This window comes from Macrobrachium nipponense, chromosome 36 (assembly GCF_015104395.2).
Source record: "Macrobrachium nipponense isolate FS-2020 chromosome 36, ASM1510439v2, whole genome shotgun sequence".
Lineage (NCBI taxonomy): Eukaryota > Metazoa > Arthropoda > Malacostraca > Decapoda > Palaemonidae > Macrobrachium > Macrobrachium nipponense.
Genome location: NC_087220.1, coordinates 62,893,114 through 62,920,331, shown reverse-complemented (window position 1 = coordinate 62,920,331; position 27,218 = coordinate 62,893,114). Strand labels below are relative to the sequence as shown.

At 45.6% G+C, this 27,218-nt stretch overlaps 1 protein-coding gene and 1 long non-coding RNA gene across 2 annotated transcripts in view; one reads left to right on the top strand and one right to left on the bottom strand.

Moving 5' to 3' along the window:
• Positions 1-27,218, bottom strand: part of LOC135203776 (transducin beta-like protein 3) — a 112,484-nt gene that overhangs the window by 32,760 nt on the left and 52,506 nt on the right. The window lies entirely within an intron of this gene.
• On the top strand, positions 7,838-10,687 carry LOC135203777 (uncharacterized). The gene is made up of 3 exons (XR_010312017.1): positions 7,838-8,014; positions 8,341-8,511; positions 10,589-10,687. It is a non-coding gene; the product is annotated as an uncharacterized LOC135203777 (long non-coding RNA).

Here is a 27,218-nt window from a genome sequence, read left to right as displayed (position 1 = left end):
GTAGGACGTCTGTCACTGAAGCAAACTGAAGGGAACCTAGGATTCTTTCTTGGTTCCTCCTTGAAGCCTGTTTGTTCTTCAGGAATTGCCTTACTGACTTGGCTATTTCTTTCCTTTCCTTTTTGACTACCGGAATTCGACAGATTGTGGGAGGATAAGTCCCATTGGATGCCCAGCCACTGAAAACGAGTCTCCGGAGTGAATCTGGACTTCGTTTTGTTTATTTGGAAACCCCAGATGTTCCAGAAATTGAATTACCATGTTTTGTGGCTTTGAGGCTCCTCGACGGTTTATGCCCAAATCAGCCAATCGTCGAGGTACGCTACTACCATTATCCCTTGTGATCTCAGTTGTTGAACTACTACTTCCGCTATTTTCGTGAATACCCTGGGGGCTACATTCAGCCCGAAGGGCATCACTTTGAAAGAGAATGCCTGGTCTCGCAGCTTGAAGCCTAGGTATGGGCGAAAGTGTCTCGCGATTGGGATATTGATAGTATGCGTCTGTAAGATCGATAGAGGTGGTGACGGCCCCACGGGAAGTAAGATCGTACCTGTGATGATGGGGTCAGCATTTTGAACTTGTCGCAGCGAATGAATAAGTTTAGCTGGGACAAGTCTAAGATTACGTATTCTTCTTTTTAATGAGCCTTTCTTGGCACGCTGAACAAGCGTCCTTGAAATTGTAGATGCTTGACTCTCGACACGACTCCTTTCTGAAGGAGCTCCTCTGCGTAATCTGCCAATTCCTTTGATGGTAGTTGATGGAATGATTTGGTTGGGGGAGGACCTTTGATCCAACTCCAACCTAGCCCTTTGGACACAATACTCTGTGGCCATTTGCTGAACCCCCACCTGTGGCGGAAGAGGAACAGCCTCCCTCCTACCTGGGGGATCTCACTGCTGCTGTGCGGGATGGCCTCCGCGTCCTCCACGGAAGTGCTTACCCCTGTTGGTAGCTCTTCCTGCGCCTCGTTGCTGAAAGTTACCTCTGGCCCTGCTTCCCCTTGCAAACCTATTAAAGGTTTGAAAGGTCTGGCTTTCGAACATAGGGTTGAAAGCCGGAGAAACAGTATACGAGGTTGAGGGCTGACCTTGAGGGAACAGCAGGAGAATGGGCTGGTTCTGGCCTTTAGATGTTGACGGCTGACCCGGTTGAGTGACCGGAACAGCCTGTACAAAGTGCTGCTGCTGCTGATGTTTCTGGTACGGCTGGAACCTCTTTGTCTTCTTTAATTTCTTGCCAGAGGAGGAAGAGTTCTCAGGCTTCCTCTTAGCCGAGATACCCCAACGAGCTCTGAGGCTTTGGTTAAGCCTCGAGGCTTCGTGGTGTACCTCGTTGACCGCTGACTCCGGAAAGAGGTCTGCTCCCCAGATGTTGGAGGCGAGCAACTTATTCGGCTCATGCCGGATAGTAGCCTCTTGGAGGACGTGTTTTCGGCAATTCCTCCTTGCGATGATGAAGTCATACGCGTCCGCTTGCACGGTTTGCATCTGAGACTTGGCCAGAATTTTGAAGAGAGGTTCCGAGCCGTAGGTTAGAGCAGCCACTTCAGTTATGACCAGGGAATTGAGTGTCCTCCCAAGCCTGGTCCTTGCCTCAAACTCTGCCTGAATGAGGTTATCAGGCAGCCTGGGCAACTTCTCACCGAACTGTTCCATAGCACAGTCCGGCTTCAGTTTACCCACCGTGAAGGTAGCTGGCAGGTTCTCCCACAGGTCCCCGAACGCTGGGAAGAGAGGAGATGTAGGATCTGCTTCCTTGAGCTGTGGGAGGGGTTCGTCTTTCATGCCCGCTTGCATGGTTACCTCCATTAGCTTTGTCGTAAAGGGGAGTGGTGCCTCCTCCTCTGTGGCAAAGATAGTAAATGGGATTTTGAAAGCATGGAGTCTGGTGTTGGAGCAGTCCAGTCCTCCAAACAATGCACCCATTCCCTTTGGGCCGATCTCGACTGTACAGGACAGTTTCTCTAGGGATTTTGTCCTCCCTATTAAGAGCTGTCTCTGTCAGCCTTGCGTATCCCATGAAAGGCGGCTCCAATCCGGCGGGGTAGAACTCGAAGTCCTCGATCCTTCTCGTTCCACACTCCGGAATTGAAATCATACCATACTTGAAGGGAGCATAGGCTGCTACCCTCCAAGGATTGCTCATGGAAAAGGCAGGAAGGGTGTCATATGCCGGTAACTGGGTAACACCAGTTCCTACCACCGGGGGTTCGGCCTGAGGGGTCTGGTTCAGGCCAGCCAGGCGATTGTCATGGTCTGACACACATTCAGCCAGGTTCTGAATGGACTGACCTGACTGATTTAGTGTTGAAGAGAATTGAGCAAACATTTGCTCAAATCTCTGCTCAAACCTTGTACCGAGTGATCTAACCAGATCGCCGACCTGCTGTAAGACGCCTGCCGAAAAGGCAGCGGGATCAAAAGCACTAGGTGCCATAACCCCGGCAGGAGTCACCAGAGGAGTTCCGGAGGCAGCAGAAGGTACAGGCTCGGTGGGAGCGCGGACCTTCTCCTAAGAGGACTTGCCTTGGACCCTTTGGAATGTGAAGGTACAGGCTTCACTTTCGCTGCTCCGGGATAGGAAAGCCGAAGACTTACGAGGACAACGTCTTTTTGGACGACGTCTTCTGCAGGGTCTTCTGCTGCCTCTGTGTCCCTTCATCTTGGGGGCACAGATACAGAAGGGCGTACTAACGGGGATCTCTGACACCCCGTAAAAGCCTTGGGAAGGATGAGGAAGAAGGGACAGGAGAAGAAAATCCAGACGTACCCAAGGGAGGTCCTTGGGTGCCCAGCAAACCTACCTCAACTAACAGATCCTCGGCACCTACAGTCATAGGCTCTAGGTTAAGATCCAGTGTGGTGACGTCCGCCACGATTGTCTGGCTACCTACGCCAAAACAAAGCTTGCTCCACCTGCTGCTGTATGGAGGCAATCGTCGGAGCTGCCGCGGCGGGGTCCACGTACCCAGTTGTCTTGCCGCCGGGGAAGATCTGGACAGCCATCTTTATTGTCTAGGATGTAGGGCTGTCCTTTGGGGGCGTTCTTGCCCGAAGCGCCTACCAGGCTTTCAGGGTAGCCAACGCGACTTCTTTGATTGCGGCAGCCTGAAAGAGAGGGTCATTGTAGTCTTTACGACGAAGCTCCAGGACGAATCATGACAAAATAGATTATGATCCTACAAACTTAAAAACTAGGATATGTAGGAACATATATGATGGACAAAAGTAAACCTATACCGATGTATACTTACTCCGTCCAAAAATTGGCTCATTAGGTCGTAGCAGATGGTGCAAGCCTCGTGATGCCAAACAGTCAGGTCCCAGTGGCTGGTAGCGCACGGTGCGTGTCCTACACACTTCATGGCCGCAGGGGTCTTGGACATAATCCTCCCCCAAACTACGTGTGGAAGAAAATCTAGGATTTCCGTCTCTGGTTGGGATCTCCGGTGTACACCGGAGAGAGGAAAAGGATGCAACCAGATGTTTTTATACACCCATAGAGAGTTTCAAGGAGTAGTATACCACGCCGGAGAACGGAGGAGGATGTCACAAACTTAAACTAGAAAAGTTACATAAAGAACGTATAGCTCCGTTATAGATAAATACTCGTCCCCCTTTCCGACTACTAGAGGAGTGCCCGGGTAAGGAAGCAAGCGCTTCGCCGATAGCGGAAAGGAGGTAGTAGGTAAGCTTCTAGGACCACTTGAATTCATCTCCACTCCGGTGGCTGGCGGAGCCAGCCATCCCCCACAACAACCGAAGGGACACCCGGATTAGTGAGCAGGAGTTCCGTCCGCTGGTGACGGGGGAAACAACGAATGGGGAGGGAGAGAAATCAGAACGGAGCACACCGGAGAAGACCGAAGCGGCCGGAGGGAGGGGTGGCCAACCCCAACCTCCTTCCACGCCGGAGCTCCCCCAGAGCCCGAGGCGAAAACGTGGTCCCCCAGTATCCCAGCTGTCCGGACCTCCCGGGAACCCCCGCAGACAGAGAGAGGAGGAGGGAGGTGCTCGCACGGTTGCCATGGCGACCGTAAGCGAGCCCGGGCAGACCCCCCCCTTCCCGCACGGGAGGGGAGGAAGGGAACTGGGGTTAGGGCGACCAGAGGGACACGCGATCACAGGTGGACCAACAGATGATAAGCAACACAACCACTAGGCCAGTGACCACATGAGCCCAACCGTACCATAGGGCGAAAATGCAATAAACTGTATATAAAGATAAATGCAACAAAACCGCCTAGGCACTGGACGCCCTAACAGCTAACCTAAGATATAAACAATAAATTCTTACATCGTAAAAGGATAGAAAGAAAAGGAACACACGAGTGAGAGAAAAAGAAGTCCAGGAGGAGAAGGCCTGTTCCGAAGAACAGCCGACTACTCAAAAGCTAGCCATAGCCGATGTAGAGCAAAAGCTAGGATGCTGGACTAGGAAAATCAAACACTGTAGCCCTAAATACCTAGACAAAGAGACATGCATGCATGAACTAGATCTAAGGCATGGGCTGTGAATTCCTAAAATTCTATAAATACGATGTGAAATAAAATTAGTGTAACACGTGACAAGAACCCATGAAAGGCTAAAATCATGGAAGATGTCCCAGTATGGAGGACTGGGAAATCTAGCCAAACACGAGGCGAGCCCATGGCCGCCATGCGTCAGACCGGGCGACCGTATTATGACCTAAAAAACGGAAAATACAGGTCCCTGGCAGACAAAAACTAAATCCAAACCTTGCGGGTACTTAACTTAGCTCGAGCTAACGAAAAAGGATGACCACCAGAGGCGCGGCAGTCGGCGTGGCGTGGGTGTAGTAGTAGTAGTTGCCGTCTCCGCCTATGGATCGGCTCTGGCAGGAGGGGGATTTCGGGTGGGAGATTCTAAATGGCAAGAGGTTCGTGGTAGTGGTCTCACTCGCCCCTGTTACCATACCGACACACTTTTATTAGGGTGAGCGAGTCAGTCATACTGACATCTTCCTGAATTTGTTTTTCTGTGGTATATGTTAGATCATTTACCTTAGAAATAATTAACTTAAGGATTATTTCACACAGCGACACGAACTGAGCCCAGAAATAAATCTCAATCATGATCCCTCTGTTATGTTCGTGGGGTTTTTCAATTCATATTGTCTATAAATATCTTGGGAGACAAATTAAATATACATTTTTCTTATTGTCTATTTCTGTTTTATGCATATTGAATCAATGGTGTTGCCTAAAGCTCTTATTTATTTTCTTATCCACAGCCTATAGGTACATCCAAGTTAATTATGGCACCTACAATTTTGAAATGAATTAATTAAATTAAAGTTTTTCAACAGTGATGGTAAAGACATTTTAGCCATGTCATATATTGTAGTACAATACAGCACAATGTAATACAAAAGGGACTTAGCATTTAGAATACAATTTTAAAAATAAATTTACTTGTCATTAAAATATTTTAGTTTCATCGAGTTCTGTTTCGTTTGTATACACCTCTTATTTCAGAGCATGGCAGTTTTTCAGTATTCCAGTTGAGATTAAATTGAACATGAGACAAATCCATATTACAGTATATTACAAATAAATACAGGTTTTGTATGAGTTGTGTATATATTAACAGTATTACATATTTGTTTTTCAGATATGCAGCTGAGTCTAAGTATGAAAGCTTATTTCATCAGGGCAACAAACATATTCAGGTAAAATTACCTTCATTTTTCTTTTATATAATAGATTTCTTGTTATATAGTGTATGTCTCGAGTTTGAAAGTAATTTGCAGTGTGAGTTTTGTCAACATTTAAATTAGTGGCTATTTTGATTGTTATGTGGTAGTTTTAACACTTATTACACAGATACGCATATAATAAACCATCTGTAGACATAATTTTTTTTATACGTTTTAATCTGACATTAGATACCATTAGAAGTTAGGCCCGGTTGCATGGAGTGTTCAAAAATTTCATGTTAGTATTAAAAAATCATGGTAATCACGCCTAAGAAAGAGTATATGAGTATTGTAGCTTCATAGCATTGTATAGTAGACAAATTTATATCGTAAGGGGGATATTTTATTGCTCTTCAGTAACGAAAGATGGCGCATCTTTGCTATGTGAATGTGAAGATAGTGTCGGAGTGGTGGACCTTGCAACAGGCAAAGTGAGCTGGCCGAATCTCCTGTGAAGATGACGTTGTCACGTGCATATCAATTTCGCCAGATAATTCTTCCATCGTCGTGGCTCTGAGGTCTACCTCAATCCAGCAGTATCAATGGCCAGGTTAGGTGACTTAAATCATTTGATAAAGCATGTTCCGTAGTTTTAAGATATACCTTATCCACTTTTTGGGATGCTTTATATTTTTTTGTTTCCTAATTTCTTGGGTGCTTTCTGCTTTTTTGTGTAACTGATTGTTCTTTTTTTCTTCCTATACTCTTTGACAGTGCATTTATTGTTTTTTTTTTCCAGTAATAGAAAACAAAAAACATTCAAGATTTTGTAGTCAGAAAATATTTTTTTCAATGTTAAATTACATTCCAAACAATTACTGTTCGGTTGTCAAGGAGGTTTGCATCATATGCATATTCTTTTAAGTCATTGATTATTTCCACCGAGTTGAAGTTGACTTAAAAACATGCTGAAGAAAAAGCAGGGGTAGAATTGTACTTATTTCTAGGTTTCATCTTGCCTGTCCACCCCAGCAGTTCTTGCAAGTAAAAGAAGAGAAATTATCTTGACAGGCCTGCCTTGTTTACTGACCAAAGAGGTAGTCATATACAAATGAGACTGTACTAAAGGTTCTTTGCAATAGCTTTTAGCCTCCCAGCTGCCATATTTTCTGACTCATGTTAAGCATCTGCTCTGTTGTTTGTATTACAATATATTAATTTGTAATGTATTACAATATATTAATTTGTAATAAAGAGCTATAAATCCCATGTATAAATTTCAGGTTTAGACTGCAGCGAACTTTCAGAGCCTATCACCGGGGTCCTGTTACTGTGATGGACTGGGATGCCTCATCTACATTACTTATCACAGGAGCTGCTGATTCTTCTGCTCGAGTATGGGATCTTCAGCAGAAGTTTTGCACACACAATTTAAAAGGAGCATCAGGAGTGTTGGGTAAATAGCATGGAGAAAATGTCTCTGAATTTTGATTAAATTTTATTGCAGATGATTTTTGACCCCTAAATTCCAGTGAATATTATTTGAGGGGATTGTATGTATCGTGAATAATTCATGTGTACTATACCTTGTTCTTTATACATTACAGTACTTAATAACAGTATATCACAGTACAGGCAGTCCCCGGGTTACGACGGGGGTTCCGTTTTTGAGAGGCGTTGTAAGCTGAAACATCGTCAAAAATCCTAAGAAAACCTTACTTTTAATGCTTTGGGAGCATTAAAAACTGTAAACTGCATTCTCATAGCATTTTTCATCAGAACTGTCAAATATTGATTATTTTGCATTTTTGGAGTCATATTTCTTCTGCCGGATCAGTGTTGTAGGTGCCGTAACCTTGGAACATGCATCGTACTGGAAATAATTTCTAATAAATATAATGAAACCGTTGCAACCTCAGAACGTCGTAAACCAAACCAGTCATAAGCCAGAGACTGCCTATAGTTCATATTTTAGTAGTTTAATGTACTATTTTTTGTTAAAAATGAGTCGATTGTAACCTACTTTTCTCTATAAACGTAAATTTAACCTATATAAAACGTAAATTTAACTTAAATACTGTTATATTGCTATGATTTTGGTATGTCACGTAACTTGTGAGACTTTCAGGTAAATAAACTATGTACAAAATATTTTACATTGACATTTTTAGGATAGTGATGTTTCACCCAGAACTGTCCCAAAAAACCACATGTCTATGGAGCAGTAGCAAACAAAATCCATATTTGGGCCTTAGCAGCAGGTTCATCGTCTCTTGCAGCAACCCTAGATGGGCATCATTCCAGTGTCACAGCTCTGCAAATAACTGATGATAGAACACGCTTGATCAGGTAGTCTGTTGTTTTTTGGCTAGACAAATTTGATTTTCAGAATATGCCATATGCTCTCTTTGTGTAAGTAGAGTGGTCTAGCTGTTAGTACAGTAGGTACAATTTGCCACTGATATTTCAATTATACTGTTCAAACTTTGCTGCATATGGACCTTAACCTTTTTAATAGATGATTTGGATGGCAAGTATGACTAAATCTTTTTATGACTTCTGGTTTTAGTATACTGAAATGCTTAGTTTTTCATGATTATTTTTCATTTTCTTCATCTTCAAAAAACAAGTACCTTATCAAAGGAAACAAATACTAACGTAAATCAACATTTCAGCTCTGGCTTAGATCGTGTTATTATACTCTGGGATCTACAAACATTCACAAGCAAAAGAATTGTGCCTATATTAGAGTCCCTCTCCAGGTGTAATATTACAACCAAAAGGTGTGCTTTTTCCTGGTGCTCAAGAAGATGACCATATATATGCCCTGACTGTAGGAGATAAAGGTAAGTAATTATTAAGAAATTCGAATGATTTAAATATGATTCTTGTAGGACAGTTCCTGTTTGAAATGCAGTTTGATTTTCCTTATTTTGTGAGACAATGTGTATGCAAGTATGAAACAAGAATATACAGTATGTACCTATACCAGTGATCATATTCAGTTTCAATAAGTTTATTATTATTATTATTACAGTAGTACCTCGAGATACAAAATTAATCCGTTCCGAGGCGCCTTTCGTATCATAAGTTTTTCGTATCTTGGACCACATTTTACATGTAAAATGGCTAATCCATTCCAAGCCCTCCAAAAACACCCCAGTAAATTTCATAATAAAGCTAAATTGGACCTATAAACAATGAAATACTACAACAATTTGGACCATTCAATACCTAAATTAAGAATAAAAATGCAAAACCTGTAAATAAAGTGTATATTAGTGTACAAGAAATATTATTACTGTAACATAAAATGTGGAAGCTTACCTTTCGAGTGAGGCTATCTCCGAAAGTGGCAGCAGAGGAGGAGGACAAACCCCAGATACGTACACTTAACTTTATGACACACATAAAAAAATGCCAGAAAAACAAACTAAACTTTACAAAACACATTAACAAAACTGTAACACTTAACTTTACAAAAAATTTATTTTGTCTTTTTTTTATTTTTACATTTCTTTTTACTTTTTTATACTTTACGTAATTTCAATTTCTTCACCCCCGAATGGATGCCTGTCCGTTTACGGAATTTTTTGAACCACCCATGAGAAGCCTTGAACTCTGGGGTTGCCGTTGATGTCCCCTCTCCGCTGTCGTCTTCGGCTTGGGCAATCAAATCGCCGAAAATAGCGCTGGCCTTCTGGCAGATTGCCGTCTCGGTTAACGTATCGCCATCGATTTCTTTATCCTCGATCCATACAAGAAGCAGCCTTTCCATTTCATTATGCACATGGCTCCTCTTGTTGGACAAAATAGTCACGCCCTTCGAAGGTGTAGCTGCTTTGATGGCTTCCTTCTGCTTAAGGATGGTGCCTATCTTCGACGGATTTCGGCCGTATTCCTTAGCGATCACACTCAACCGCAAGCCAGCTTCATACTTTTTTATTATCTCCATCTTTGTCTCCATAGAAAGCATTCTCTTCTTTCTGTGAACTTCAGCAACTTTCTTGGGACCCATGACTATATGTACTGTACGTAATTAAGTTACGTATGTAGTACGTATACTAATTAGGTTCTCACAACACGATAAAGTAGCACAACAAAATCACTAACGAATTTACGTTACTAAACGAAATTGTTGGACCGAACGAATGCCGCATGCGTACGATAAAGATTCTGGTACGAGGTGGTCGGGGTAGGGACGCCACCACGTACATACGTATAAGATGCATGATGGGAGGGATGTTGTCCAATAGGAGAGAAGGATCTCATGGCTGGCTAGCATCAGGAACCAATGGGAGAGCAGGAGGATGGTGGCGAGTCTACTAGAACTAAGATGGTGGCGCGCGGCGCGAGTTTCAAAATTGCAAAATTGTTTAGTCGGGCGAATCTCGGACTTTCAGAAACCTTTCGTATCTTGAAAACTTTTTCGTATGTAGATCCCCCCCCTCAGTAAAAATTTTTTGTGTCAGCTTTCGTATCTCAAGTTTTTCATAAGTTGAGCCTTTCGTATATCGAGGTACCATTGTATAAAGGATTAGTTTATCCAGACCTCTGAGCCTAATAAAGGCTCGTCAGGCTGGTAGTAAGTTGTTCATACCTGCATTGTCCTAGTACAGTTATTGTTTGTGTGAATTTTGTGTTCCATTGTTTTAGGTAGGAAAGTGAAAGTTATTACAAAAAGTTTTATATGAACAATGGTGTATAGTCATTAACTTTTGAATTATTCAATATCATTACAAAACCGTTTTAGACAAGATAATTAATTTTCTTTATTTGTGCAGTTTATCACACGTGGTTGAATTATTCATTATCATTACAGGACCTTTTGGACAAGATAATTAATTTTCTTTAGTTGTGCAGTTTATCACATTTTGTGGTTCATGGCACAAGAATGTGAATGTTCTGTTTATTTTTCGTCAGGTTTTCCTTCAGTATGGCAAGTTGACACTGGACGTCAAGTTTGGAAAAGTTCTCAACCACTTTTTGAACTGCTATAGAGCGAGAAGGGGCAACTTTAATCCATCGCTTTTGTATTCATGCAGCCTTGAGTCTGTTATCTTCACAACATTTGATAATTCGATTCTTCTAGCCAAAGTTGATACTTTTAAACATATGGAAACAGGTATAGTTGTTATGCAGGGAATATTAATATACTACATACATTTTTATATAAGGTCAACATATTGCGTTTTGAAGTGTGTTGATTTTGAACAGGACTTTCCAGTGTCTTTTGAAGACCAAGATTTCATTTCCTGCAAACATATATATGTTCATTAAATGTGATACAATATTGTAGGTGTGAGAAAATTTTGCATAAACATCTCATGCAAATATATAATACAGTATGTGCTTTTAGCACAAAACACTTTTGTTATTTTGTTTCCAGTTTATATTTTCTGGGCTCAGCTCGTGTCGGCCTATGAAACAGGATCCTTAATATCATTCCTTTCCTAGGCAAACATTAATCTAAAATTACCAGAGAAAAACAAAATTAAGAAAACAAAATGGTCAGTTAAAACTGAACGTCGCTCACTCTTTAAAAGAAGTGTCGGTATGAGAATAGGGGCGAGTGAGAACACACCACGAGACATTCACCAATTAGACCTTCCAATCAGAATCCCCACAAGAGAGAGCTGATACTAACGGGCGATGCGGCCGCTACTACTACTACTAGGGGACGCCACGGACAGCAGCACCCCTAGCGGTCATCCTTAATTATTAGCGCCAAGCATCGTACGCATTTTCTTGCTTGTGTACTATTTTCTGGATTTACCTCATCATCCGTTATGGAACGTGCTGCCATCGCAACGACTAAGTTAAGTGCCTCATAAGTAGTGTTTTACCGTATTTTAGTCTTCCAGGAACCAGTATTTTCCTTCTAATAGGTCATATACGGTTTCCCGGTCGACTCGTGGCGGCGCCATGCTGCCTCATTAAGAATTCCCACCCGGTCTTCCATACTGGGACTTCTTATACTTATGGGCTTACTATATCACGTTCATCGTTTTTTACATCGCCTTTTTAGCTAGGTTAGCCCATTTACCAATTCTAGTTGGTATTTAGGGCTATTCTGTGTTTCTAGCCCAGCAATCCAGGCTCTTGCTCTTCATCGGCTATCGCTGGCTCCGAGTAGGCTTCTGTTCTCGAACAGTTTGCCCCCTCCTGGGCTTCTTTTTTTCTTCTACTAAAAGTGTCTTTTCCATCTTTACGATGTAATTTTAGTTCTATTTAGGGTGTTTAGGCTAGCCTAGGTGCATGTCCCATGTATTGGTACAGCCTGGTTCACGTGGCCCTTTCACGGTTGTGTTGCTATCGCGGCTTAGGCCACTTGCGGTCACGTGTTCCATCGCACCTTACCCTTCCCCTTCCTCCCTACCAGGTATAGGGAGGGGTCTGGGGGACCCCTTGGTTGCCATGACAACCTCAGTTGCCTTCCTCCCTCCCTCTCTGAGGAGGCCAGGGGTTCTCCCCAGCTGGGGTATAGGGCGCACACTTATCGGGTACCGGGTCACCGAGCGGTAGTTGTTGGGACGGGGAGGAGTAGGCCACCCCCCCCCTCTCTCTCTCCCGCCGTGTTACGCCGAGAACCCTCCCCCCCTCCCCCCAGTTGCTCAGCCACCTTTCTCCCACTGTAACGAACGGAGCCTTCCGCCGCAGCCGGGGCACCTTTGGTATAGATTGCTGGCTCCGCCAGCGGGCGGCGGGGTGGTCACTACTAGTGGGTCTATTGCTTGCCTACTATATCCTTACCTTTCTCCCCCGCTACCGGAAGGGAGCTTGCTTCTTACCCGGGCACTCTTCTAGTAGACGGGGGGGGGAAAGGTTTGATAATTATTTTGTTATTTTTAAGGATATACCCTAGTTTTACGATGAATTCTATAATTATATTTATTTATATGTATACCATCTCCGCCATTGTCCGTCGTGGTTTCATTTTCACCACCACACCTGGTTGGATTCTATCTCTTGTCTCCGGCGTAGCCTTGGACAAACCAACCATCTTACTACCACACGTATTATGGCGGGGCTCTGGTTTAATCTAACTTTCTCGCTCCGGCACCAGCGGAGCAACTGTTAGGCTGTAAGTGTTCTCCTGATACTTATGTATCTTTCCACTTACAGCTACCAACTGTCAGGTCCTTGGTGCAATGCGACGTTATACGACCCCTGCGCCACGATGAGTGCAGGCCTCACGCTCCGTGTGCCACGCCTTACAACGACATGATCGTCTGGCACCCGGAAGCCTGCGCCATCTGTTACGACCTGGCCAGTCAGCTGGTGGAGGGGGTAAGTCGATTATAGACCTTTTATCGTTTTACTAACAACACTTAGTCATAAGCTTGTTAACCCCGCTCCGCCGTTAGAAGCTTCATTTCGCCTTCTCTTTCAGGCTGCCGGTTGTGTGAGGGAAGTCGCCCTTGCAACCCTGAAAGCGTGGGGTGGGCGGCTTCGGGAAGAACGCCGCCAAAGGCCAGCCTTACATATTGGACAAGAAGCTGGCCGTTCAGATCTTCCCCCGGTGGCAAGTCAACAGGTATGTTGACCCCATATCCGCAGCCCCTCTCATAGCCTCCATCCAGCAGGAGATGCAGCAGTCTTTCGGGGTCGTGGCCACGCAAGAGACGGTCCCGGACGTCGCAACCTTGGACCTTAATATTGAGCCTATGGCGGTAGGTGCTGAGGATTTGTTGGTTGAGGTAGGTGTGTCGGGTGCCCAAGGTCTTTCCTTGGGCGCTCCTGGATCTTCTCTGTCCCTTCTTCTACTGCTTCTTTCCAAGCTTTTTGGGATCTGAGATCCCTACCCGCTCATTCCCGCTCTCTCTGTACCACCAAGGGTGAAGGGACAGAGAGAACCGAAGACCCTTGTTTTAAGACGACTTCTACAAAGTCGTCGTCGTCTTCTTCAGCTAAGAAGGTCTTCGACTTCCTATGCTGACGCGGTGAAGGCTAAGCCGAGGCTCTTCATATTCAAAGAGCTCTAGAAGCAAGTGTTCTAAGGAGAAGGCTCGCGCTCCCACCCCCGCCGAGCCAATGCCTTCTCCGGCCTCCACCGCATCCACTCCGGCAACGCCGGTTGGAGTAGCGGGACCTAGCACCTTTGATCCCACTGCTTTCTCAGCAGTGGTGATGCAACAGGTAGGTGAGATGGTTGGCTCACAAGTCTCCGCCCTAGGAACAAAGTTCGAGCAGATGTTCGCACAACTGTCGAGCACTCTGTCTCAGTCGGGCCAGTCCATCCAAGATCTCTCTAACAGAGTTAGAGAGAATGAGGACCGAGTAGCTGGGCTTGCTCAGGCTCCTCTTCCAGTCCTCCCCAGTAGCAAGTGCTGGTATTCTCCAGCTTCCAACCTTATGAGTCGCTACCAGCTTTCTCCATGGGGAACCCATGGTAGAGTGGCCGCTTACGCTCCGTTCAAAGATGGTATGATCTCTGTCCCGCCCCGGAGTGTGGAACTCGAAGGATTGAGGACTTCGAGTTTTATCCTCCGGGATTGACGCAGCCTGTCATTGGTTATGCTAGGCTGACCGTAGCGGCGCTCACTAGGGAGGACAAGATCTCCAGGGAGAACGTTCTCTATAGTAGAGATCACGCTCAACGCGAATGGGTTCACTGCCTTGAGGACTGGGAGTGTACCAACACCAAGCTCCAGGCCTTCAAGAGTCCTTTTACTATTTTTGCGACAGAGGAGGAGGCTTCTCTTCCGTTCGCTACAAAAATAGTAGAAACGACTCTTCAGGCAGTCCTCAAGGATGAGCCCATGCCACAGCTGAGGGAAGCAGAGTCTACTTCTCCGCTCTTCCCAGCTTTCGGAGAATTGTGGGAGAACTTGCCTGCCACTTTTCACGCTTGGTAAGCTCAAACCGGACTGTGCTATGGACCAGTTTGGCGAAAAGCTCCCAAGGCTGCCTGATTCCTTGATTCAGGCAGAGTTCGACGCTCGAACTAGGTTTGGCAGGTCCCTCAATTCTCTGATTATCACAGAGATGGCTGCTCTCTCGTATGGCACGGAGCCTTTGCTTAGATTCTGGCCAAGTCCCAGCTTCAGACGGTTCAGACGGATGCTTTTCGACTTCTTCAAGCTAGGAGGAATTGCCGAAAGCACATTCTGCAGGAGTGCAATTAAAAACGATTAGCACGAACCTAATAGACTCCTGGCTTCCAGCATGGTGGGGAGCAGATCTCTTCCAGAGTCCGCTGTAAATGAGGTACACCACGAGGCTGCTAGGCTCAACCAGAGCCTTAGAGCTAGGTGGGTATCTCATCTAAGAGGAAGCAAGAATCCCCGCCCCCACTGCTGGTAAGAAACCAAAGAAGTCTGGTAAAAGGTTCCAGCCTTACCAGAAACACCAGCAACAGCAGCAATTCGTTCAGGCCGTCCCGGTTACCCAACAGGGACAACCTTCTACATCCAAGCAGACCCAGCCCATCCTCCTGCTGTCTCCTCAGTCACAACCCTCGACCTCCTACGCACTCTCGCCGGCCTTCAACCCTATGTATGAAGGTCAGGCTTACCCTCCCTTTAATAGGCAATCGAGAGGTAGGGCGAGAGGCCACTTTCGCCAGCGTGGCACAGGAAGGGCGGCAAGGAGTAAGCAGTTCAGAGGAGGGCGTGGTGGTCAACCCGCCCATCAACAATGAGGCTCCCCAGGTAGGAGGGAGGCTGTTCCTCTTCCGTCACAGGTGGGGGTTCAGCAATTGGGCACAGAGCATAGTGTCCAAAGGATTGGGTTGGGAGTTGGATCAAAGATCCCCCTCCAATCAAATCATTCCGCCAAGTACCATCAAAGGAATTGACAGATTATGCGGAGGAACTCCTTCAGAAAGGAGCTATTGCGAGAGTCAAGCATCTAAAATTTCAAGGTCGCTTATTCAGCGTGCCAAAGAAAGGCTCAACAAAAAGAAGGGTAATCTTAGACTTGTCAAGGCTAAACTCTTTTCATTCGTTGCGACAAGTTCAAAATGCTTACCCTCTCGCAAGTAAGGACCTTACTTCCTCGTGGAGCCGTCACATGCTCCATCGATCTTACAGACGCATACTATCATATCCCCTAATAGCCAGACACTTCCGCCCATTCCTAGGATTCAGGCTAGGAAATCAGACATTCTCATTCAAAGTGATGCCCTTCGGTCTGAATGTAGCCCCAGGGTATTCACGAAAATATCAGAAGTAGTTGTGCAACAATTGAGAACTCAGGGAATAATGATAGCAGCATACCTCGACGATTGGTTGATCTGGGCACAACAAAAGTCGAGGAATGCCTCAAAGCCACCAAAAAGGTAGTTCAAGTTTCTGGAACTCTGGGTTCCAGATAAACAAACAAAAACGAAATCCAGACTTACTCCGGAGTCTCGTTTTCAGTGGCTAGGAATCCAATGGGATTTGTCTTCCACAATCTGTCAATTCCAGTGGCCAAACGGAAAGAGATAGCAAAGTCTGTCAGACATTTTCTCAAATGCAAGCAAAACATCGAGGAAGACGCCAGGAAAGAATCCTAGGTTCCCTTCAGTTTGCTTCAGTGACAGATGTCCTCCTGAAAGCAAGGCTGAAAGATATAAATCGAGTTTGGCGATCGAGAGCAAACGCCAAATCTCGAGACAAGTTGTCAGTAATTCCACAGATCCTTCGCAATCAACTCCGTCCATGGACAAAAGTAAAGAACTTGGCCAAGCGGGTACCCCTTCAATATCCCCTTCCAGTGTTAACCATTCACACGGATGCCTCCCTGTCCGGGTGGGGGGGATATTCTCAGTTCAAACAGGTTCAGGGGACTTGGTCAGTTCAATTCCGCCAGCTCCACATAAACGTTCTGGAAGCAATGGCAGTATTTCTTACCCTGAAGAGACTTCTTCCCCCGAAAAAGTCTCATCTAAGACTAGTTTTGGGACAGTGCAGGGTAGTCATGCATCAACAGAGGAGGGTCCAAATCCAAGCATGTGAACCATGTTATGATAGCCATCTTTGCCCTAGCAAACAAACACAAATGGCATCTGTCCGCCACTCACCTGGCGGGGGTAAGAAATGTGAGAGCAGACGCCTCCTTGTCCCGGGTCAGTCCACCCTCTGGTAAGCAGAATGGGTACCCTAGACGACGGGTATTCCAGGTCCGGGGATATGACCGGAGAGCCCAGGTCTTCCCAAGTAGATCTCTTCGAGCCCACAAGCGAACCACAAGCTCCCTTGCTATGTGGCCCCCACCTGGACCCTCTGGCTTATGCCACGGACGCCCTGTCGTTAGATTGGAATCAGTGGAGAAAAATTTATGTTTTTTCCTCCAGTGAATCTTCTCTTGAGAGTCTTGAGCAAGCTGAGGACTTTCAAGGGACTAGTAGCCCTGATTGCTCCAGACTGGCCCAGAGCAACTGGTATCCTCCTCTGCTTCTGGAATTGGGTCTCCGACCTCAACGGATTCCCAATCCCAAGCTGTCACAATCAGTACAAATGAGGACTGTGTTCGCTTCCTCAGGAATTCTTCACGACCCTAACTTTATGGACTTCATGAATGTTTTGCGGCTAATAAAGATGCTAACATTGATCAAAACATACTCTTCCTAAAATCAGATAAGAGAGAGTCAACTATTAGACAATATGACTCAGCTGTTAAAAAAATTAGCATCCTTCCTGAAAGAATCAAAACACTACAACCATGACAGTTAATTTAGCTATATCCTTTTTCAGAATCCTTGTTTGAAAAAAGGTTTAGCAGCTAGCACTATTACTACTCATAAATCGGCTTTGAAAGAAGATCTTTCAGTTAGGTTTCCAGATAGATCTGACTGAATCTTATTTTACGTCTATCCCTAAAGCTGTGCTAGACTTAGACCTTCTCAAAGGCCTACTGCAGTCTCATGTTCTTAAATGATGTCCTCAAAACTAGCATCAGATTACTGACAAACTCGTCTTGTACATTCACAATGCTTCTTGAGAAAGACATTATTCTATTAAGCCTAGCTTCAGGAGCTAGAATTTCAGAACTGTCGGCTCTATCCAGAGATGCGGGTCATGTGGAATTCCTCCCCTCAATAGAAGTTCTGCTTGCTCCGGATCGTAGTTTTTTTGGCTAAAAATGAGGATCCTCTTGCAAGGTGGGGCCCCATTGGGAAAGTCATCCCACTTCCGCAAGGAACCCTTCTCTCTTGCCCAGTATCAACTTTAAGAGCCTTTCTATCTCGTACCCTCCTCAAGATCCTCAGGTTCTCTCTTCATGAGAGAAAAAGGTGGTACTTTATCAGTAAAAGGTATTAGGCAACAAATCCTTTACTTCATTAAACAAGCCAATCCTGATTGCATTTCCAAAAGCACATGAATCACAGGGGATAGCCACCTCAATTAATTACTTTCAAACATATGAACTTTGAGGATCTTAAAAAGTATACTGGATGGAAATCTCTGACAGTCTTTAAACGTCATTATCTAAAGTCCTTGGAATCTTTAAAATTTTCTGCAGTAGCAGCGGGAAACATTGTTTCCCCTGATACTGTATAGTAGTCGTAGTATAGATCCAGGTCTCCTCTCTACCTACCTCATCCAACATGCCTCACCCTATCGCCATGCTACTCGGATATTCTAGCCTTAGCCGCTGAGAATCATATTAGTGGATTGTCCCTTATTTTTTTTGCTAGGGACATCCACACTATGTATGATAATGTACTTCAGTGTACCTACCCTTATTTTTATGCTAGGGTAGGACACAATGTGTGTAAGTATATTTTGTAAATAAGTTATCTAAGTAAATCTATTTTGTTTAATTACACTGCATTTTTGTACTTTACTATGTTTACTGTAATTTTAAGTACTTTACATTACTAACTTTGTTTTTTATGTCATTGTTTAAAATAAGTTAGCCTAAGTACTTAGTTATATGCTGTAATAACTGATTTGACTATTATATTCCTCATTTTACATCTGTTTTTCATTTGTCCTTTTCCCATCTTGTCTGTTTCTCTGGTACTCTTTCATAGGCCGACACGAGCTGAGCCCACAAAAGGGATTTTGACGTAAGGAAAAATCTATTTCTGGGCGATTGGCTCGTGTCGCCAGCGAAATATCCTTTAATCTATTATTTCTAGGGTAAATGTACTAACACATACCAGAGAATAAATAAAATAAAGAAAAAGGTCAGTATAACTGACTCGCTCACCCTCCAAGAGGGTGTCGGTATGAACACTAGGCGAGTGAGACCACTACCACGAGCCAAAACCAATAGAAATCTCCCACAACAAAAACCCACCCATGAGGAGAGAAAAGCCGACCACAGAGTGAAGCCAGCTCGTACTACTACTACTACTCCATCCCATGCTGCCGACTGCTGCGCCTCTGGTGGCCATCCTGAAGTTAGCAGACAATCTTGGGCGAAGGGATGGGTAGGGTGGGATTTCGCTGGCGACACGAGCCAATCGCCCAGAAATAGATTTTTTCCTTACGTCAAAACATCCCTTTTTCTGGGCTCAGCTCGTGTCGCTGCGCGAAATCGTACCAGAGAAATAGCACAAGATTGTAAACAAAAGTAATAAAAATAAATCAGAATAGGTCTCAAATAAAAAATAAAGTAAATATAAAAAAGTATAATTGCTAAAAAGATACAAATACACAGTGATACAAATAGAAATATGCTTAAATTACCCTTAATTCTAAACATGTTTCTTATCATAAGGTAATTTACATATGTACAGAGGTAAATGGCTTACATGTAACAAAATGGTATCTGTGTAAAGGCATGTATCAAAATATATAGCAATTAGAGTAGTCAAATGAACAAATTAAACAACAATGATAATATATAAGGAATGCATATGACTTAATATACAAACCCGTACCATTATAAATGAGATGTATCCCCTAGCATAAAAATAAGGGGTAACATCCATGAGATCAAAATCCATAATCATCTGTGAGTGTCCCTAGCAAAAACTAAGGGGCACCCACTACATCATCCATAAAAGCAGCTAAGACACCAGGTGAATGTAATGAACACGGTAGGAATAGACGAACTGTTGGGTGAAGCAGGTAGAAAGGAGGACTGAATCTTCTACTAAAAATTAACTAGAATCAGGGGAAACTATGTTTCCCGCTGCTACTGCTGAAAATTTCAGAGCTTCCAAGGACTTAAGGTAATGGCGTTTGAACACTGTCGGCGATTTCCATCCGGTATACTTTTTCAACTCATCGAAGTTCATGTGTTGGAAATAATTAATTGAGGTGGCTACTGCCCATAACATCATGTTGCTTTCGGGAAAGAGTCAGGATTGGCTTGCTTAATAAAGTACAGGATTTGCTGCCTGATGCCTTTAATGGATAAAGTACCACCTTTTTCCTCTTAAAGAGGGGACCCGATGAGGATGAGGAGGTCCTGGACAGAAAGGCTCGTAAGGTTGTAAACTGGGCAAAGAGATACATCTTGTGGAAGGGGTAGTAAACCTTCCAAGGTTCCCACCTCATCAAAGGATCTTCATTCTTTGCTAAAAAGCTACGTTCCGGAGAAAGTAGTACTTCCCCTGTGGGAAGGAATTGAATATGATCCGGATCTCTGGATAAAGCCGACAGTTCTGAAATTCTTGCTCCTGAAGCTAAGCTTAATAAAAACAGGGTTTTCCTTAAGAGCATTATAAACGAGCATGTGTCATTGTCGGTTTCTGAAGACAGTTTTAGAACATCGTTTAAGAACCATGAAACTGACGTAGGCCTTACAGAAGGTCTAAGTCTAGCACATGCCTTGGAGGAGACGAGAAGTAGGAATCCGTCAAGTCTATGTTGAACCCAAATTGAATATCTTTTTCAAGGCTGACTTGTTTGTCGTAATCGTGCTAGCTGCTAAACCTTTTTCAAATAAGGATCTGAAAAACGGATATAGCTGAATTAACTGTCATGATTCTAATATCAGATTCTCTCAGGAAGATTGCTAACTTTTTGACAGCAGCATCGTACTGTCTCAAAGTTGAATCCCTTTATCGGATTCCAAAGAAGAGAATATTCTGATGGGTCAATATTCGCATCCCTTTTTGCCGCAAACTTCATGAAATCCATAAAGTTAGGGTTTTGAGAATCCCTGAGGAGCGAACACAGTCTTCGTTTGTACTGACTGGGAGAGCTTGGGATTGGGGATCCGAAGAGGACGAAGGCCCAGCTCCAGAATTAGGGGATACCAATTGCTCTTCGGCCAGTCTGGGGCTACTAGAGCACTTGACCCTTGAACGTCCTGAGTTTGTTTAAAACTTTTCATAAGAAGATTCACTGGGGGAAAGACATAAATCTTCTTCCAGTTGTTCCAGTCTAGAGCCAGGGCGTCCGTGGCATAGGCCAGAGGGTCCAGGTTGGGGGCTACATAACCAGGGAAGTTGTGATTCGCTTGAGATGCGAAGAGATCCACCTGTAGCCCTGGGACTCTTTGAAGGATCCATTGGAACGAACTGTTGTCCAGTGACCATTCCGACTCTAGGGCACTGATCGGGATAAACGCGTCTGCTATGACGTTTCTCTCACTCCAGCTATGTGAGTGGAGGAGAGATGCCAACTGAACTTGTCTGCCAGGGAGAAGATGGATACCATCACATGATTTAGATGACGTGACTTGGAGCCTCCTCTGTTTATACAATGTACTACCACTGCGCTGTCCAGAACTAGCTTTATGTGGGAGTACTTTGGTGGGCGCAACCTTTTTAGAGTCAAGAACACTGCCATTGCCTCCAGTACGTTTATATGGAACTGACTGAACTGAGGTGACCAAGTTCTTGAACCTTTTGGACCGTTTGAATACCCTCCCAACGCTTAAGGACGCCGTCTGTGTGGATGGTAATCCCTGGTGGAGGGAACTGAAGGGGTACTGACACTGACAAATTCTTGACTTTCGCCCACGGCCGAAGACGATTCTTTAGAATCAGAGGGACTGAGGATAGTTTGTCCTGGCCCTGACATTTGCTCGTGAGCGCCAGATTCTGGTTAGGTCTTTCAGTTTGGCTTTCATTAAGACGTTCGTCACTGATGCAAACTGGAGAGAACCCAGGATCCTCTCTGAGCTCTCCTTGACGCCAGTTTGTGACTTAGAAATTGCTTGACTGACTTCGCTATTTCTTTCCTTTTGGTTGATGGAATCGACAGAGTATGGGAGGATAGATTCCATTGAATGCCCAGCCACTGAAAGTCTGACTCTGGAGTGAGTCTTGACTTGGTCCTGTTTATCTTGAAGCCTAGATATTCCATGGAACTGAATCACTTTCAGTGTAGCTCTGTTGCATTCCTCGACTGTTGAAGCCCAGATCAACCAATCGTCGAGATACGCTACTACCATAATCCCTTGTGATCTGAAAGTTGTTGCACTACCGCTTCCGCTAGTTTCGTGAAACACCCTGCCACGTTGAGTCCGAAGGGAACTACCTTGAAGGAGAATGCCTGGTCTCCTATCTTGAAACCCAGATACGGACGGAAGTGTCTTGCAATAGGATATGATAGTAGGCGTCTGTAAGATCGATAGAGGTGGTGACGGCCCCCACGGGGAAGTAAGGTCCGCACCTGTGAGATCGTGAGCATCTTGAACTTGTCGCAGCGGATGGCTAAGTTTAAGCGGGACAAGTCTAAGATTACCCTTCTTTTTTGTGAGCCTTTTCTTTCGGCACGCTGAACAAGCGACCTTGAAATTTTAATCTCTTGACTCTCGCTATAGCTCCTTTCTGAAGGAGGTCCTCTGCGTACTCTGTCAATTCTTTGGAAGGAAGTTGACGGAAAGGTCTGGATGGAGGTGGGTTCGTCAACCAGCTCCAACCCAGGCCTTTTGACACTATGCTCTGAGCCCATTCGCTGAAGTTCCACCGGTGGCGAAAGTGAAACAGCCTCCCTCCTACCTGAAGTTCTTCATTGGTTCTGGTAACCGCCTCGGCCTCCTCTGAAGTGCTTTCCCCTGTTAAAGGGGCCTCCCGATCCTCTCCCACGAAAGGAACGCTTACCTCTGCCTCCCTTACCCGAGCGGTCATACTTCTGTGAAGCTTGACTCTCGAAGGCTTGATTGTAAGCTGGAGAGATGGCGTAAGAGGTGGAGGGCTGAGGCTGAGGGGATATCACATAAATTGGCTGTGATTGAGCCTTAGAGGTGGAAGGTTGGCTGTTTGCACTAAGGGCACCGCTGAACTTGCTGAGGAAAGCGTGGCTGCTTTTTCTGTAAGGATGGAAACGCCTAGGTTTCCTCTGTCCCTTACCTTTAGGTGTTAGGTCTTGTCTCCTCTTAGCCGTAAGGCCCCAACGGTCCTAAGGCTCTGGTTCAGCCTCGTAGCCTCTGACTGGACTTCCTTCACCATAGCTTCTGGGAAGAGATCTGCTCCCAGATGTTAGACGAGAGTAACCTATTCGGCTCATGTCGAATGGTTGCCTCTTGTAGGACATGCTTCCTACAATTCGTTCTAGCAGTGGCAAACTCAAACATATCCGACTGTACCGTTTGAGTCAGGGCTTGGTCATGAGCTTAAAAAGCGGTTCTGAGCCATAAGCTATGGTTGCTACCTCGGACATAGCCATAGAGTTAATTGATCTGGCTAATCGCGATTTCGCGTCAAATTCAAGCCTGAATAAGGCATCTGGGAGCTGGGTAGCTTTTCACCAAACTGCTCCATAGCACAGTCCGGTTTGAGTTTGCCAGCTGAGAAGGTGTTTGGCAAGTCCTCCCACAATTCTCCGGCCTGAGGGGAGCAACGGAGATGTGGGATCTGCTTCCTTCAATTGAGGCATGGGTTCCCCCTTCTGGCCTCTGGGATGTAGACCTCGCGATCTTTGTCAGGAACGGGAGCGGGGTACTCTCATCCATTGTGAAAATGGTAAAGGGACTCTTGAAAGGTTGTATCCTGGTATTTAGAACAATCCATGTCCTCTAAACATCTGAGCCATTCTCTCTGAGCCTGGTCTCGTGAATAGAGGACTGGTCTCCTTTGGTACCACCCTATCATCCCGAAACATGGCTGAAGCTGTAAGCCTTGTAGCCTATGAACGGAGGCTGGAGGTCTTCCGGGAAGAACTCGAAGTTCCTCTATCCTTCGAGTTCCGAATTCCGGTATGGAAATGAGACCGTCTTGGAAGGGGGGCGTATGACGCTACTCTCCATGGATTGTTCATCGAGAACGGAGGTAGCGAGTCATACGGAGGAAGCTGAGTTCCACTCGTATTGGAAAGTGGAGGAGAGGCTAGAGGGGCTTCTCTCAGTCCGGCTATAATGGAGTCTTGGGGAAGTAATCCTATCCGACAGACGAGAGATCATTTGTTCCATGCTACTCTTTAGGGACCCAACCAGGTCGCCCACCTGTTGCAACAGGCCAGCATTGGAGTCCAAGGCCGGAGCTGCTGCGGAGGTGGAGGGGTGGCTCTGAATCGGAACCAAGGGTAGCGGAACTGGTGACTCTGCCGGGGTGCGAGATCTCTCTCTGGAGGATTTACTCCTCGAGGACTTAGAGCCGGAGCTAGAAGCTTTAGACCTGTCTGCTCCGGGATTCGCAGCCGGCAGAACTTACGTAGATGGATGGAATGACCGCCGAAGTCGACTTCTAAGTCTTAGACGACGACGACGTCTTAGTCAAGGATTTCACTGCTTGACCCTTGACCTTAGGTCTAACCGAAGCGTCAGGAGGAGTATATAATTCATCACCTGTAAAGCCTTGGAAGGATGGAGAGGTTTGCAGGAGTAGAAGAAACAGTTACACCCAAGGGTGACCCTTGGGTGTTCCACCCTAACTTAGCCTCGACCAACAGGTCGTCTACACCTACCATAGGTTCCACATTAATATCTAGAGTCGCGACGTCCGTGGAGATATCCTCGGTCTTGATCAGTTAATGAGGCAGCCAGCTGTTGTTGGATGAAGGCGATAGTAGGGCCGCCTCTACTGGGTCGACGTATCCTGTCGCCTTGCCTCCGGGGAAGATTAACAGCGCCAACCGCTTCTCCAAGATGTAGGGCATACCCTTGGCGGCGTTCTTCCCAAAACCGCCGACCCAGGCCCGCAGGGTTGCCAGTGCGGTATCCTTCACTGCCGGCGCCTGGAGAGAGGGCGTAGATTAGATTTAAGAATCACTTAAAACTAAAAACTTAAAATATAACTTAAACTTAGATGCCTTAAGTTAAAGTGGATGATGAAAACTTAAGCACTAAAACAGAAGCGGAGCAGCTACCGGAGATGGGATACTCACCCCTTCTAAAAGCTGGCTCACCAGATCGTAACATATGGTACACGTCTCATGGTACCAGACCTGGATGTCCCCGTGCAGCGTCGCGCATGGAGCATGGGACCGGCAAACTTCGTGTCCACATGGGTCCTGAAGTGTGGCGGCGCATCCCGGATGCTCACAGTTGGTGGCCTGTAAGTGGGAAGATACATGAGTATCAAAGAATAACACTTACAGGCTAAGGGACAGAAGAACTCCGTTGCATGCCGGAGCTCGGAAAAAATTTGGGCATAACCCCCCCCTGCCTCGCCTGAATAGGCTATAATCCCGGAGATATCCGGTAAGACATGTAAGGGAGGGGGGGAAAAGGTTTAAGGTACTTAAGATAAACTTATAGTTAATCTAATAACGCTTAAACCTAAAACTCAAACGAACCGGACCAAGTCCAGTGCGTAGCGGAGTTTAGTAACTCAGCAATGCGGTGAAGGTTTAGCAGGGACCCACTGTATGTTCCGGTCCACTCTACTGGGTGGACTAACATCTTCCCGCTGGATGCCAGGACTCCGATCAGGAAAGGAGTCCTAGCAAGGTCGGGAAGAGCGAGGAGACATACAGGCTCGAGCGAACCGGAGCGACAAGGAAGCAACGGATGGGGGAAAGGCCAGTACCCCCACCACATCACCACCGGGCCGGACCGAGAAGCCGGAGAGGTCGCGTCCAGTCTGGGTCTGTCCCGTCTCCCTGGCCCCTCCGCCTGGGGGGAGAGAGGGAGGCATGCTCGGGTATGTGGAGCGAGCGTGGGCAGACCGACCCACCCTCCCCCGACTCTATGGAAGAGCGGAGGAGGGGGGAAGGGGACTGGCAGGCGTCTGGCTGTCTCGTGATCGCGTAGTGACCACGAGGCGGTAAGACTAAAATAAGACAACTAAGCCTAGGACCAACCAACTGATCAGAGAGATGCTATCGGGAAGCAACTGAAACTGAAAAGCGGTAGCAGGAGACCTACTGGGCCAAAACCGACTGATCAGAGAGATGCTATAGGGAAGCAACGAACTGATGAGCGGTAGCATAGGCCTCCAGGAGCCAGGACCTAGGCTAAGCCAGACGCCTAACTAACCTAGCCACAACAAAATACATGGTATAATAAAAAAAAATAAAATAAAAGAAAGAAAACAATATAGTAGGAGAAAAAATCCAGGAGTGTACGACTAACCCGAAGGAAAGTCTACCACTCAAAGCTAGTCAGAGGCCGATACTAAGAGCCGGGACTAGGGTCTGGAAAGAAGAAGCCTACATAAGGTAAAAGACATGCATGCATGACAAACCTGAGTAGACAGTACCCTAAGTAAAATGGATAATAAATATAGAGCGTATATAGATAAGGGGATGTTCTAGGTATGGGAGACCGAGAACGAACCCACCACGCGGCAGAACCATGCTGCCATGCTTCCGACCCCGAGTTCGTATTTATACCTAAAAAACGGCAAAATACTGACTGAGGGCCGGAAAAAACCAACTAACCATAAATACTGAGTACTTAACTTAGCTGCTGCAATAGCTGCACGCTCCATCATAGATAAATCCAACGAAAGGGCACAAAAAACACAGAGAGAAAAATATCACGTGTGACTCGTGTGCGCTAACTGAAAAGGATGCACCAGAGGCGCAGCAGTCGGCAGCATGGGATGGAGTAGTAGTAGTACGAGCTGCTCACTCTGTGGGTCGGCTCTCTCATGGAGGGTTTTTGTTTGTGGGAGATTTCTATTGGTATTTGGCTCGTGGTAGTGGTCTCACTCGCCTAGTGGTTCATACCGACACCCTCTTGGAGGGTGAGCGAGTCAGTTATACTGACCTTTTTCTTTATTTTATTTATTCTCTGTATGTGTTAGTACATTTACCCTAGAAATAATAGATTAAAGGATATTTCGCGCAGCGACACGAGCTGAGCCAGAAAAGGGATTTTGACGAAGGAAAAACTCTATTTTCTGGGTGATTGGGCTCGTGTCGGCTATGAAACCCCCCCACCCGTATGATGGGCCCCCCCCTGCAGGACAAGATGTTCTTTAGATTAAGGATGACCGCTAGGGGCGCTGCTGTCCGTGGCGTCCCCCTAGTAGTATAGTAGCGGCCGCATCGCCCGTTAGTATCAGCTCTCTCTTGTGGGGATTCTGATTGGAAGGTCTAATTGGTGAATGTCTCGTGGTAGGTGTTTCTCACTCGCCCCTATTCTCATACCGACACTTCTTTTAAAGAGTGAGGCGAGTCAGTTTTACTGACATTTTCTTAATTTTGTTTTTCTCTGGTAATTTTAGATTAATTTTGCCTAGAAAGAATGATATTAAGGATCCTTTCATAGGGCGACACGAGCCAATCACCCAGAAATAGATTTTTCCTTCGTCAAAATCCCTTAAATAAGA